We start from the raw sequence: 14574 nt of genomic DNA, 5'->3' as shown, positions 1-14574 counted from the left end.
TTTGTTCACTTCCCACGTATTCTCCAATCTGGACTCAAATATGTGCCCTCCACCTGCCAGCAACTTCCCCTGGTGACCCTCTTCCTTCTGCCATGGTCCAGTCTCCTCTTCAGCCCTTTACCTTTCCCCACCCTCCAGGCCCACCTTTCACCTTCCAGCTGGAAAACCGTCCTATCCACTACTGCTCCCGCTTTTCCGCTTACTTTCCAGTTCAGTAGAAGGGTCTCGACCCAAAACGGCGACTGTTTATTAATTTCCATTGATGCTACCTGAAACGCTGAGTTCCTCCGCCATTTTGTGGGTGTTGCTCTGCATCTGCAGAAAGACGTCACTGGAGACACCTGCGGTGTGCGCAGAATCCGTAATTCTTGTACTCTGCAAAGACATATCTTACTCTGACTGGAACATATTTCATGAATGACTTTGTAAATGTCCGCTCTACGCGGGTAAGTCACAGAGGGAAAGCATGGTCAGGTCTGCACAGGCCCATTGTGATCAGCAGTGATCTCTGTGAGCGTTTACGAGAAAGAGCAAATACGGTCAGCGTCCTGAGGCCACAAGTCCATATCCCCAATCTGTCACGTGCACATTCTGATCCAGATTTATCTCCCTAGATGAATGGTTTTGCAGACGAGTTCCTCGTTAAGTAACATGCATCATGCTACTCTTATTGCTGAGTGATTACGAATGATTTAATATCGTTCGGCAGTGTTCCTATGTCAAACAAAATATATATTGCTCTCACACTGAATCTGAAGCACGCAGCGTGTAGAATGGCGAATGGTGCAATATTGCTCCAAGCAGGGAAGAATGTGAAAATTGATACTCGTGGTGTTTATATGTTGAGAGACAGAATACAAATGTTGAGCACTTGGTTAAACCTCTCAATAGAAATCTTCAAATTCTCTTTTCAGGGCGCAAGGAACAAGACAGAAGATGGAAGCTCTACTTATATGGTAAGGGCTATATTTGCGTCAATCCCTTTTTGTAGTAATTGTTCCACTTCACAGAGTAAGAAACAAAACCTGAAGCGAGATATTCGATAGTGAGAATGACGTCGAAGAGGCAACTGTAGGGGACACAGAAATGGCCAATGAACTCAAGAAGTATCATGTGTCAGTCTTTACTGCGGAGCAGACCATCAGTATGACAGTGTCAGGGCACCGGAGTGGTTGCAGTCACTATAATAAGGAGAAGATGCAAGGCAAGCTGGAAGGGCTGAAGATGGAGAAATCACCGGGATTAACTGCTCCCCAGCATTCTGAAATGGGCCGCTGAAGAGGTAGCAGAAGTATTAGCATTGACACACCAAGCTTCAGATTACTATGGAATTGTTTTTGAGGACTAGAAAGTTGCAAATATCACTCTGATCATCTTGACGGAAGGGAAGCAAAGGCCAAGGGATTACGTGCCCTTTCCCTGGGCACCATGACTGTCTGTCTCGGATCCTCTGTTCATCATGATCCGAGTGTTCCGTGTTACTTTCAGACATAATTTATTAAATGAGCGCAGGTACTCCTTAATATTCTTGCAGTTTTCTTCAGACAAGAAATGCTTTTGATTTAAAAAAAATCTGCTAATCATGCTGATTTCCTCACACTTACAGGGACTTGTCCTGGAGAACCAATCTGTTTACAGTGATCTGAAGAGGTAAGTGAACGGGATATTGGGCTGCCGATACATAGTGTCACCTGTAAAGGAAACGTATGCACTAGTTTCAGTTCTGTGAGCCGTGCAGGGCCATGGTTGTGCCGTGTATATATTACCCTGTCGTTAGCAGTTTCGAAACACAGTATAAGACTGGAGTTGGGCGGCATCGTACAGCGATATATTAATATTGAAAGTAACAAATTTCCTGGACCCGTGGCGATATGAAATATACTAGTTCTATGCAATGTTCCATTGTCACGATGTTTGGCACAGATTCAAAAATTATCATCTCGTGTTTGTCCTCACCAGCAGCCGCACTTTCCGATTGCTGACGTGTGAATTGTTTCCGCAGATGACGTCACTCTAGAAGAGAAGAGGATGGTTGGCACGTGATTTGACACAGAGGAAGGGCAACCATCGAGGGAAACGCCATCGTTCAGAATGTCCTTCAATGTTTCTTTATAATTGTTCTCCATGTCTCCGTTAGATCTTTTCTGCGTTTCACATCCTCACGCCGAAGTCATCACTGAAGGTTTTGACTCGTTTGTATCACAGCAGCTTAGTTCCCTCACCTCAGCCCAGACTCCTATGACCCATAATTGACACCTTTACACTGCCGCCGACATTTTCCCTCTCAACTTTGCTGTGTGATCTAACCTCTACACCGTCTTGACCCACATCATGGTCCGGTAGGTTTCTGACTACTTGTTACGCTGAAAAACATGAAATATCGGAGCGCTTCACGCTCAACCCACAGCTTAGATTCGTTATTCACTTGGCGTGAGGCCGGTGCCGCGGCACAAGCGGCCAAGTGGTTTTAATTCCATTAATTTCACGCTCAGCGTCACAGAGCTCGCTATGAGCAAGGGATCCGTATTCGTCACTTTCCTCGTATTCACCTTCCATTAGTGTCTCAGAGGCCCAAACCCATTTGGACAGAGTGGGCGGGATACGTGCATGCACGGCGGAAGTGCCTTTCCAGGGAGTAGGAAATACCTAATGAGCTTTAGGGTTTGATAAACACACAGCAAATGACACAGTCTCTGTACTCTTAAGCCTCAATCAAGGAGCCTTGAACAGAAAGATAAAGAATTATGGTGACCAATATAGAGAAACATCAGATTCTGTCCGAGACCAGGACCGGGAATAGATCATCAATACCATGGTCACGTATTTCAGGTGTTATTCGTGTGCTCCCGCAGTTGTCCGAATGCGTTATAAGAGACTGGTCTATTGACCTGTCATGGGGATTTTGATAAAATGACCCCTGGTCATATCTCTGTCTCCTTCGTACTCTATTTGTGCTACCTGACCAGCTGATTATGTGCTGTAATGTGTGATTTAAATGGCAAAATTATTTTAAGCCTATTCAACTCAGGTGTGGTTAGCACAGCGGAGTTCGGATTCATCTGACCACCCAAAGTCCAGGAAGGTTAATTGGTCATTGCAAGTTGCCCTGTGATTAGGTCAGCGTTGGAACATGGAACATGGCACACAGAAACTCTACAGCACATTACAGGATCTTCGGCCTACATCGTTGTGCCGACCATATAACTTTCTCTAGAAACTGCCGAGATTTTTCCCTTACCGCACAGCCTTCTATGTTTCGAAGCTCCATGTATCTATACAAATGGCTCTTAAAAGACCTTATTGTATCCGCCTCTATCACCGTCTCTGGCCCTGCATGTCACTCACCCATCACTCTCTGTGTGAAGAACCGACCTCTGACTCTCCCCTTGACCTACGTCCGAGACCCATAAAGCTACACTATCCCGTGTTGGCCATTTCAGCACTAGGAAAAGGCTTCTGGGTAACCACACCATCAATACCACTCATCATCTTATACACCTCTGTCAGGTCACCTCTCATCCTCCGTCACTCGAGGGAGAAAAGGCCGAGGTCACTCAACCTATTTCCATGGGGCATGCTCTCCCACCCAGGCAACGTCCTTGTAAACCTCCTCTGTTGATCGGGTTTGTCGTCGGTCGCTGAACGGCTACTCCGCGCTTCATGGCTGAATAATAAATGGAATAAAAGAGAAAACGGTGCTGAAACCCTGAGTTGACTCCTGATTTGCTGCGTGAATTGGCTCAGTGAATGTTTATCCATCCGAGACACTGATTCAGACACTTTTCTCCATGTGACGTCGCTTCTTATTTGCAGACTGTTGATTGATCCCATAACCCGTTCACTTCACGTGGATCTTCCATCAGCCTCCCTCGTGTCTGTGTTTCACTCCACCGTAGTTACGTGATTTTTTGTTGCGTTTTTTGGCTTCAATCTTCCTCTTTCTTTGCTCTCTGCTCCGTACAGCTGAATGTATCTGGGGAAAAAAAGCATTATGTGATAAGGGAACAATATAACTGCCGATATGAGATCAGCACCCCTCCATTCCCCGCGTAAATGCCCAGATGACACTTAAGCTGCCAGTCACTGCTTCCACTGACAGTGCGTTCAAGGCACCGACCACTCTCGGTATTTAAAACATGTAATGCAAATCTGGACTTCACTTTTCCTTCTCTCATCTGGTCACTAATTCCTATCGCATTCCCCTCCACCCCGCCCCCTAATTTGTGCTTTCCTTATTTTCTTTTCTTTCATTTGGATAACATGTATCAACTTATATCAGTGTGGGCTCCTGTAGCCAATAACCCACAGTATTCAAAATGACAATATTGTCTTTTCTCCCTGTTGGAATTCAGCCACTCGCCATGCTGCTCTCTACTGAATATAATCCAGGAACACAGGAACTTCTGTAAGGGTCCTGTTTGTTGACTTCAGCTCGGCGTTTAACACCATCGTTCCAGAAATCCTCAACTCCAAACTCACCCAGCTGAATGTCTCCCCCGGCATCTGTCAGTGGATCACAACCTTCCTGACTGACAGGGTGCAGCAAGAGAGGCTGGGGAGCATCATCTCTTGCAACCGGACAATCAGTATCGGTGACCCCCCCCCCCCCACCCCCAGGGCACCGTGTGCTCTTCCCACTGCTCTTCTCCCTTTACACTAATGACTGCACCTCACAGGATCCATCTGTTAAACTCCTGAAGTTTGCAGCCGACACAACTGTCATTGGCCTTATCCAAGACGGTGATGAGTCTGCATACAGACGGGAGGTGGAACGGCTGGCCCTCTGGTGTGGTCAGAACAATCTGGAGCTAAGTACGCTCAAGACTGTGGAGATGACAGTGGACTGCAGGAGGAGCCCCCCAATACTCCCCCCACTCACTATACTAAACAGTATTGTGTCTGCTGTGGAGACCTTCAGATTTCCGGGTGTCACTATCTCCCAGGACCTGAAGTGGACACCCAACGCAGACACTCTTTACAAAAAGGCTCAGCAGAGGTTGTACTTCCTACGTCAACTTAGGAGGTACAACCTGCCTCAGGAGCTGCTGATTCAATTCTATTCAGGAATAATCCAGTCTGTTCTCTGTTCGTCCATCACTGTCTGTTTTGGATCAGCTACCAAAGAAGACAAGAATAGACTCCAAACAACCGTCAGGACTGCGGGAAGGATTATTGGTGTGAAGCTGCACCCGATTCAGGACTTATATGCATCTAGAGTCAGGAAGCGAGCAAGCAGCATTATTGTAGACCCATCACACCCTGGGCATCACCTGTTCCAACTCCGTCCTTCTAGTAGGCGCTTTAGATCACTGTATGTTGACATTCATAGCAAAATGATCTGAGTACGGGAGCAGGGAGGTTCTACTGCAGTTGTACAAGGCCTTGGTGAGACGGCACCGAGAGCATTGTGGGCAGTTTTTGTCCCCTAATCTGAGGAAAGACATTCTTGCCATAGAAGGAGTACAACGAATGTTCACCAGATTGATTCCTGGGATGGCAGGACTTTCATATGAAGAAAGATTGGATCGACTAGGCTTATACTCACTGGAATTTAGAAGACTGAGGGGGGAATCTTATTGAGAAGTATAAAATTCTAAACGGATTGGACAGGCCAGATGCAGGAAGATTGTTTCCGATGTTAGGGAAGTCCAGAAAGTCCAGAAAGAGGGGTCACAGTTTAAGGATAAATGGGAAGCCTTTTAGGACCGAGATGAGGAAAAACTTCTTCACACAAAGAGTGGTGAATTTGTGTAATTCTCTGCCACAGGAAACAGTTGAGGCCGGTTCATTGGTTATATTTAAGAGGGAGTTAGATATGGCCCTTGTGGCTAAAGGGATCAGGGGGTATGGAGAGAAAGCAGGTACAGGGTACTGAGTTGGATGATCAGCCATAATCCTACCGAATGGCGGTGCAGGCTCGAAGGGCCGAATGGCCTACTCCTGCACCTATTTTCTATCTTTCTAAATATCTGTGCCGGGACAAATAGGTACAAGATCAGTTTCTTTCCGGATGCCATCAGTCTTATGAACACTTGAATTTTAGTCTATTATGAATCAAGTCCACCTGTACATCCAGTGAGGTGGATCTCATTGTATATAGTTTATGATTAACTATAGGAATAATGGAACAATGGAATCCATTTTACTACTTCAATGGAAGTATTCTTAGAGATGGCATATATAATTATCTCGATTATGTCTAACTTACTACTTCAATTTGACTCGAGGATCGGTGGACTCCCTGTCACCACCGGGAGAGGGAAAGGCCTCCGATAGCTCGCACAGCTCCTGTTGTCTCGGTGTTTCGGTCTCCCCAGAAGCTTCAGTCGGCGAATTCGGCGAGGATTCCCGGTCCCACCCAAAGCCTCACCCCGAAGGCACACGTCGCAGACGCAGCTCCAAGGAAATCGGGGGGAATAACGCAGGCCGCTCGGCAATTTCCCAGAACGGGAACACATATCCCGGGGAAGGAGGCAAAGAGTGGGAATACAGGAAGCCTTTTCTGAGTGGCAAACGGTGACGAGTGTGTTTCACGGGAGTCTGTGTTGGGAACGGATCCTTTACGTCAGATGTCAGTGATTGGGATGGTGGCATTGATGTCTTTGTTGTAAGATTTGCAGACGATTTGAAGATAGATGAAAGGACATGAAGCAGAGAGGCTAAAGAAGGACTTAGACAGATTGGGAGACTGGGTAAAGAAGGCAGATGGAATGTACTTCCTGGGGTGTTTGAGCATGCACATTGGCGGGGGGGGGGGGGGGGTGGGGTGAAATAGAAGGCTGACTCGTTTCTAAAATGAAAAATAAAATACAAAAGAAAAACTGGGGTAGAAAGGGACTTGGGATTCCCTGTGCAGGATTCGCTGAAGGTTACGTTGCGGGATCAGTCTGTGATGACCAAGGTAAATGCAGTGTTAGCCTTCATTTCACGAGGACTCGAACATAAAAGATGTTAATATTGAAACTTTTTAATGATCTGTTGACGGCTCACTTACAGCACAGTAAGCAGGTTTGAGCCATCGCCTGACAAACGATGTGCTAAAACTGATGAAGGTGATAAAGAAGCTTTAGGTCAGATATTCCAGGATGGAATGGCTTGTCCTACGAAGAGCGTTCAATGCTCTGGGTCTGTATTCAGAGAATTCAGAAGGATGAGGGGTGGTGTCAGTGAAACCTTTCGAACTGGGAAAGGGTTTGATAGCGTCGATGTGGAGAGCACGTTTCCTGCAGTGAGTAGTCTAGGACCAGAGGACACAGATAGAGTGGACGTGGAGAGGATGTTTCCTGTAGTGGGAGAGTTTAGGACCAGGGGGCACAGATAGAGTGGATGTGGAGAGGATATTTCCTATAGTGGGGGAGTCTAGGACCAGGGGACACAGATAGAGTGGATGTGGAGAGGATGTTTCCTATAGTGGGGGGAGTCTAGGACCAGGGGGCACAGAGAGAGTGGATGTGGAGAGGATGTTTCCTGTAGTGGGGGAGTCTAGGACCAGAGGACACAGATAGAGTGGATGTGGAGAGGATATTTCCTATAGTGGGGTAGTCTAGGATCAGAGGACACAGATAGAGTGGGATGTGGAGAGGATGTTTCCTGTAATGGGAGAGTTTAGGACCAGGGGGCACAGATTAGAGTGGATGTGGAGAGGAATATTTCCTATAGTGGGGGAGTCTAGGACCAGGGGACACAGATAGAGTGGATGTGGAGAGGATGTTTCCTATAGTGGGGGAGTCTAGGACCAGGGGGGCACAGATAGAGTGGATGTGGAGAGGATATTTCCTATAGTGGGGGAGTCTAGGACCAGGGGACACAGATAGAGTGGATGTGGAGAGGATGTTTCCTATAGTGGGGGAGTCTAGGACCAGGGGACACAGATAGAGCGGATGTGGAGAGGGATGTTTCCTATGGTGAGGGAGTCTAAGATCAGTGGACACAGATAGAGTGGATGTGTAGAAGATGTTTCCTATACTGGGGCAGTCTAGGACCAGAGGACACAGATAGAGTGGATGTGGAGAGTATGTTTCCTATAGTGGGGGAGTCTAGGACCAGAGGGCACAGATAGAGTGGATGTGGAGAGGATGTTTCCTATAGTGGGGGAGTCTAGGATCAGAAGGCACAGATAGAGTGGATGTGAAGAGTGTGTTTACCATGGTTGGAGAATCTCAGACGGCACAGCTTCAGGAATAAGGGACGTAAAAGATTTAAAAGAAAATGACAATCGGAAACAAGGAGATCAGGGATGGATGCGTTCTGTTGTGCCGCAGCCGCGGTGACCCATGGTCAGTCACACTCCCCACCTTCTCTATCTCTCTCTTGGTGTTTAAAAAGAGTTAAGTTTCTGTGGATCTGGTTTCTGCGGTTTGCAATCGGCTGCTTCCGTTGTTGTAAACAAAGTTGTTTCGAGCACTCTGGTATTGTGTAACAAAAACTTCTCGTGCTCAATTCTAAGAAAAGCAAGTGAAAAAAAAAAACATCTCATGAACGTCAGCCTTTGACGAGCTTCGGCCTGTGTTGTCAGATCCGAGATCCTGTCTAAAACCTTGTTTTAACCTTATACCGTCCGCAGCATCTGTTGTCAGGTGAGCACAGGGTAACAACAACAGATCGAAATTCTCTAATACTCCAACATGCCCAACCATTCAGTAAAACCTCTCCAAAACACTTCACTCCCAGTTCCCCATCACGCTCGATCCCCTGCCAACTCAACCACCCCGACCATTCCATCATTCATCTCCCAGACTTTAATTGCCTCCCAGTAATCTGCCCTCTACCTGCGCCTCCTCATGTTTGGGCTCTTTACCTTGGAAAAGATGTGCTGGCATTGAGGGTACAGCCTCAGACTTTGACAACCTTAATCCTCTGTTGTCCGATCAGAGATCCTGTCTAATTCCTTTTTTCACCCTTATACGCTCCGCAGCGTCTATTGTCGGATGCGCACAGGGTAACAGCAACACAAGGAAATTCTGCGGACCTCTACCATGCCCAACCATTCAGTAGAATCTGTCAAAACACTTCACTCCCAGATCCCCATCACCCTCGACCCCCTACCAGCTCAACCCTTATGACCATCATTCATCTCCCAGATTTGTGTATCTCCAGTAATCTGCCCTCCACCTTCGCTTCTTCATGTTTGGGCTCCATATCTTGGAAAAGATGTGCTGGAATTGGCGAAAGTCCTGAGGAGGTTAGCTAGGATGATTCGAGGAACGAAAGGGTTATCATACGAAAAATGTTTGATGACTCTCTGCCTTTACTCGCGGGAATTCAGAAGGATGAGGGGTGACGTCATTGAAACCTTTCGACTGTTCAAAGGCCCAGACGGAGTAGAAGTGGAAAGCGAGAGTCCAGGACAAGAGGGTACAGCCTCAGGATAAATGTGCGCCCTTTCAAAAGAGAGATGCGGAGAATCTTCTTTAACCAGAAGATGGTGAATTTGTGGAATTTGTTGCCACGGGCAGCTATGGAGACCAAGTCGTTGGGATTATTGAAGGCAGAAATTGATAGTTTTTTGATTGGACACGGCATCAAAGGTTATGGGCAGAACATAGAAAATAGAACATATTGGGCTTTTCGGCCCACAATGATGTGCGGACCCACAAACCCAGCCTCCCATATAACCCCCCACCTTAAATTCCTCCATATACCAGTCTCTTGAACTTCACTAGTGTATCTGCCTCCACCACTGACACAGGCAGTACATTCCACGCACCAACCACTCTCTGAGTGAAAAACCTTCCTCAAGTATCCCCCTTGAACTTCCCTCCCCTTACCTTAAACCAATGTCTTCTTGTACTGAGCTGTGGTGCCCTGGGGAAGAGGCGCTGGCTGTCCACTCTATCTATTCCTCTTAATATCTTGTACACCTATATCAAGTCTCTTCTCATCCTCCTTCTCTCCAAAGAGTAAAGCCCTAAGTCCCTGAATCGCTAATCATAATCCATACTCGCGAAACCAGGCAGCATTCGAGTAAATCTCCTCTGTACCCTTTCCAATGCTTCCACGTCCTTCCTATACTGAGGCAGCCAGAACTGGACACAATACTCCAGGTGTGGCTTAACTAGAGTTTTATAGAGCTGCATCATCACATCGCGTCTCTTAGGCTCTATCCCTCGACTTATAAAAGCTAACACACCATAAGCTTTCTTAACTACCCTATCTACCTGTGAGGCAACTTTCAGGGAGCTGTGGACATGTACCCCCAGATCGCGTTGCTCCTCCACACTACCATGTATATTGCCATTTACTTTGTACTCTGTCTTGGAGTTCGCCCTTCCAAAATGTACCACCTCACACTTCTCCGGGTTGAACTCCATCTGTCACTTCTGAGCCCACTTCTGCATCCTATCAATGTCTCTCTGCAATCTTCGACAATTCTCTACACTATCTACAACACCACCAACCTTTGTGTCGTCTGCAAACTTGCCAACCCACTCTTCCACCCCCACATCCAGGTCGTTAATAAAAATCACAAAAAGTAGAGGTCCCAGAACAGATATTTGTGGGACACCACTAGTCACAACCCTCCAATCTGAATGTACTCCCGCCACCACAACCCTCTGCCTTCTGCAGGCAAGCCAATTCTGAATCCACCTGGCCAAACTTCCCTGGATCCCATGCCTTCTGACTTTCTGAATAAGCATAACAGTGTGGAAGGCCGGGAACTGCGGTTGAGGAGAAGTAAATTAAAGGATCAGCCATGATTGAATGGCGGAGCTGATTCGATGGGCCAGATGACCTAATTCTGCTCCTACGTCTTATGGTCTATCCCGCGCCCAGAATTCCGCTACTCTGGACCGTCTCACAAAAGGCTTCATCCACACCGGGTTCAAACTTGCAATTTGCTCCATCAACAAATACTTGCGACGAGTGAAAATGTAATCTCCATATGTGCACAGTCATATCTCCCGGGAATGTTACATGCTTCAATGAGTGTGCATGCGTTTTCAGGGATGTGGAAGGCGATAGGGGCCGGAGAAGGTTACAGAGACAGTGAGGGGTGTAGTAATTTAGATGGACACAGAGAACCAGTCCTTAATGTTGGATCAGCAGTGGAAACGTAATCGATTTCATGCTCCAATCTGATGGCGTGAACATTGACTTCTCTACCTTTCGTTAATGCCCCTCCTCCCGTCCATACCCCATCCTGATATATTCAGTTTTCTTCCGACCTCCTCCTTTCTCTCTCTCTCTCTCTCTCTCTCTCTCTCTCTCTCTCTCTCTCTCTCTCTCTCTCTCTCTCTCTCTCTCTCTCTCTCTCTCTCTCTCTCTCTCTCTCTCTCTCTCTCTTTGCCCATCGCTCTGCCTGTTCTCCATCTCCCTCTGGTGCTCCCCTCCCTCTTTCTTTCTCCCGAGGCCTCCCGTCCCATGATCCTTTCCCTTCTCCGGCTCTGTATCCCTTTTGCCAATCACCTTTCCGGCTCTCAGCTTCAACCCAACCCCTCCGGTCTTCCCCTGTCATCTCGCATTTCCCCTTCCCCCTCCTACTTTCAAACCTCTTACTCTCTTTCCTTTCAGTTAGTCCTGACGAAGGGTCTCGGCCCGAAACGTCGACAGCGCTTCTCCCGATAGATGCTGCCCGGCCTGCTGTGTTCCACCGGCATTTTGCGTGTGTTGGCTGTCAACATCTCAGGGTACCTAATCAGTGTCAAGCACATTGATGCCATTACAGAAGATGAATAAAATAAACATATATTTAACTGGGAGTTTAGGAATACTTGGTACGTCACCAAGGATTGTAGAATAATACTTGTACCAGAGAGAGCCTTTTAACGGCAAGGAGCAGACAGATTCAGCAGGAAGGGTTGATCTACTCAGGATCGGGTGGCACGGGAGGTTGGCTGATATTTCCAATATCGGTGTCTGTTGAGATTAAAAAAAGAGCTTATTCTCTCCTCGGACACATATCACAGCGAGAAACGGTCACCAGGAAAACAATTCCCAGAGGAATATTTTCACCAGAGAGTGAAGTGGATTATTCCTCAACATTTTAAGGGATGAAAATGACTGTTGCTGGTAAGGGTGTAATTTATCACCCCTCCCTTACCAAACCCCTCACTCAGAGGCTGTCTGGTGGGCTCCCTCCTTAAACTGTCAGAAGCTGTCTGGGAAAGGTGGTTCAAAAGTTCTGTCAGGTAGCGGGTTCAGGAATCGGACCCGCACCGAGATGCAGGCCGGTCAGGCAGATTTCCGAGTGGCGGGAGAAGCGGGTGGCGCTGTTCATCGTTGTTCTTGCTGCCATTCGCCCTCAGGACGAGAGCGGTTGTTAGGGTGAGAGGGGGAGAAGGGGGGAAGTGATAATGTGTAGGGGGAAGTGTGTGATGGGACTGGTGGTCCGCAGGGTCCCGTAGAATAGCCCTGGTGAGTAACTGTGTTGCATTCTATAGACTGTGCACACATCGGCCATTATGTGCCGGTGGTGGAGGCAGGGGACTTGCATTTTGCAATTGCATTCGTTAGTTCTGTAGCAGTGTCTCACGGTCTGCTCACAACAGATAAGAGAGAAATGGGAAACTGTGGTAATCACTTCCCATATATTTATCAACAGTTCAACTGAAACAGAAATAATGACAAAAACAACCCAGTTCCCCCTCCATCGATCACTCGACCCCACAGGCCAGCTCATGTTGCAAAACATAAGGACGGTTTTACAGATCGATGTCAGTAATAGGTTGATTTTCCTTTCAGGACTGTAGGCTGCAGTACATATAGTATCCACAACTCGCCCAAACCCTTCTGCACACATTCTCAAGCATAAAGTCAGTTCTACGGGACTGTAAAAAATATTAATCCACGGGCCACACTACCCATCTCCCAGGAAGTTTCCAGGGCGTCGCAGGAGGACCGAACACACAACGCTGGAGGAACTCGGCAGGTCCAGCAGCACCGATGGAAGATCAACGTTGTAGGGCGAGACCCTTCAGCAGGAGCGGGAAGGAAGGGGGCCAAGAAGCTAGAATAAGAATGTGTGGGAGGGCAGGTCGGTCAGGCTGAAAGGCCAGTGATGGTGACGTCAGTGGTGACCGGATTGTTTAGGCCTCTGACTATCCACACGATCAATGCCTCTCATTACCTTATACACCTCTATCATGTCACCTCTCATCCTCCATCGCTCCAAGGAGAAAAAGCCGAGTTCACTCAACTTATTCTCATAAGGCAAGCTCCCCAATCCTACAATTTCCACAGCCTTTCTCTGGAGAGGCGACCGGAACTGAGTACAGTCCTCCAAGTGCGTTCTGACCAGGGTCCTATATCGCTACAACATTACTTCTCGGCCCTTAAACTCAATCCCACGGCTGATGATGGCCAACACACCCTATGCCTTCATTTTCTTTTTTGATCAGCATAAAAACAACTTTCAATTTCCAGGCACATTTACATTTCTTCCCCTCACAGATATCCCCTATCTGAATACTTCCATCAAAATATGGACATCACCACAATATGCTATACAAAAGCCGTCATTAGGATAGCAGACAGGTTTACATCTAAATATTGCAGAAACGGTTGTCATGTTTAAAGAAAACTATTGGTTTTTGAGTGTACCATACATGTCAAAAAGTCCAAAGGAATGTATTCCATGACAAATTTACGCCAGTCAAATAGTCCATCGGCCTTATCGGATTACCAGCAATGTAAAATGCTCTTCCTCGCACAAGAAGTCAAGATGAATCCCCTTTGAATCCTTTTTGGCTGCAGGGGAAGTGCCGGAGGACTAGAGAACGGCAAATGTAGTTCCCTTGTTCAAAAACGGTAACAGCGTGAAACCTGGGAACTATAGACCGGTGAGACTAACGTCGGTGGTATGCAAACTACTGGAAAGGACTCTTAAGGATAGGATCTAGGAGCATTTGGAGAAGAACAGATTACTCATGGATAGTCAACATGGCTTTGTGAAGGGAAGATCGTGCCTCACGAGCCTGAATGGTAACAAAAGAAATTGATGAAGGTAGGGCAGTTGACGTGGTATACATGAACTTTAGCAAAGCATTTGACAAGGTCCCTCATGACAGACTCATCCAGAAAGTCATGAGGCATGGGAAATGTGGAACCTTGGCTGTTTGGATAAAAAAAAATGGCTTAAAGGAAGAAAGCAGAGGGTATTTGTGGACGGAAGGTAGTCTGCCTGGAGGTCGGTGACTAGTGGAGTGCCGCAGGGATCTGTCCTAGGAACACTGCTATTTGTGATTTTTATAAATGACCTGGATGTAGAGGCAGAGGGATGGGTGAGTAAGTTTGCGGATGACTGAACATTGGAGGAGTTGTGGATGGAGCGGTAGGTTGTCGAAAGTTACATGAGGATATAGACAGGCTGCAGAGTTGGGCAAAAAAATGGCAGATGGAGTTCAATCCGGAGAAGTGTGGGGTGATGCAGTTTGCAAGGACAAACCAGAAGACTGAGTACAGGATTAATGGTCAGTTACTTAAGAGTGTGGATGAACAAGGGGATCTTGGGGTTCAAATCCATACATCCCTCAAGGTCGCTGCACAGGTTGATAGGGTAGTTAAGAAGGCCTATGGGATGCTAGGCTTCATTAACAGGGAGATTGAGTACAAGTGTAGAGAGTCATGTTGCAACTC

General features: G+C 47.1%; 1 long non-coding RNA gene across 1 annotated transcript; it reads left to right on the top strand.

The window, feature by feature from the left end:
* Positions 1-911: 911 nt before the first annotated feature.
* LOC140721224 (uncharacterized) lies at positions 912-2528 on the top strand. Its single transcript, XR_012097342.1, has 3 exons — positions 912-956; positions 1607-1650; positions 2003-2528. It is a non-coding gene; the product is annotated as an uncharacterized lncRNA (long non-coding RNA).
* Positions 2529-14574: the final 12046 nt, after the last annotated feature.

This window comes from Hemitrygon akajei, unplaced genomic scaffold (genome assembly GCF_048418815.1).
Source record: "Hemitrygon akajei unplaced genomic scaffold, sHemAka1.3 Scf000052, whole genome shotgun sequence".
Lineage (NCBI taxonomy): Eukaryota > Metazoa > Chordata > Chondrichthyes > Myliobatiformes > Dasyatidae > Hemitrygon > Hemitrygon akajei.
This window is presented reverse-complemented; position numbering and strand designations above follow the sequence as displayed.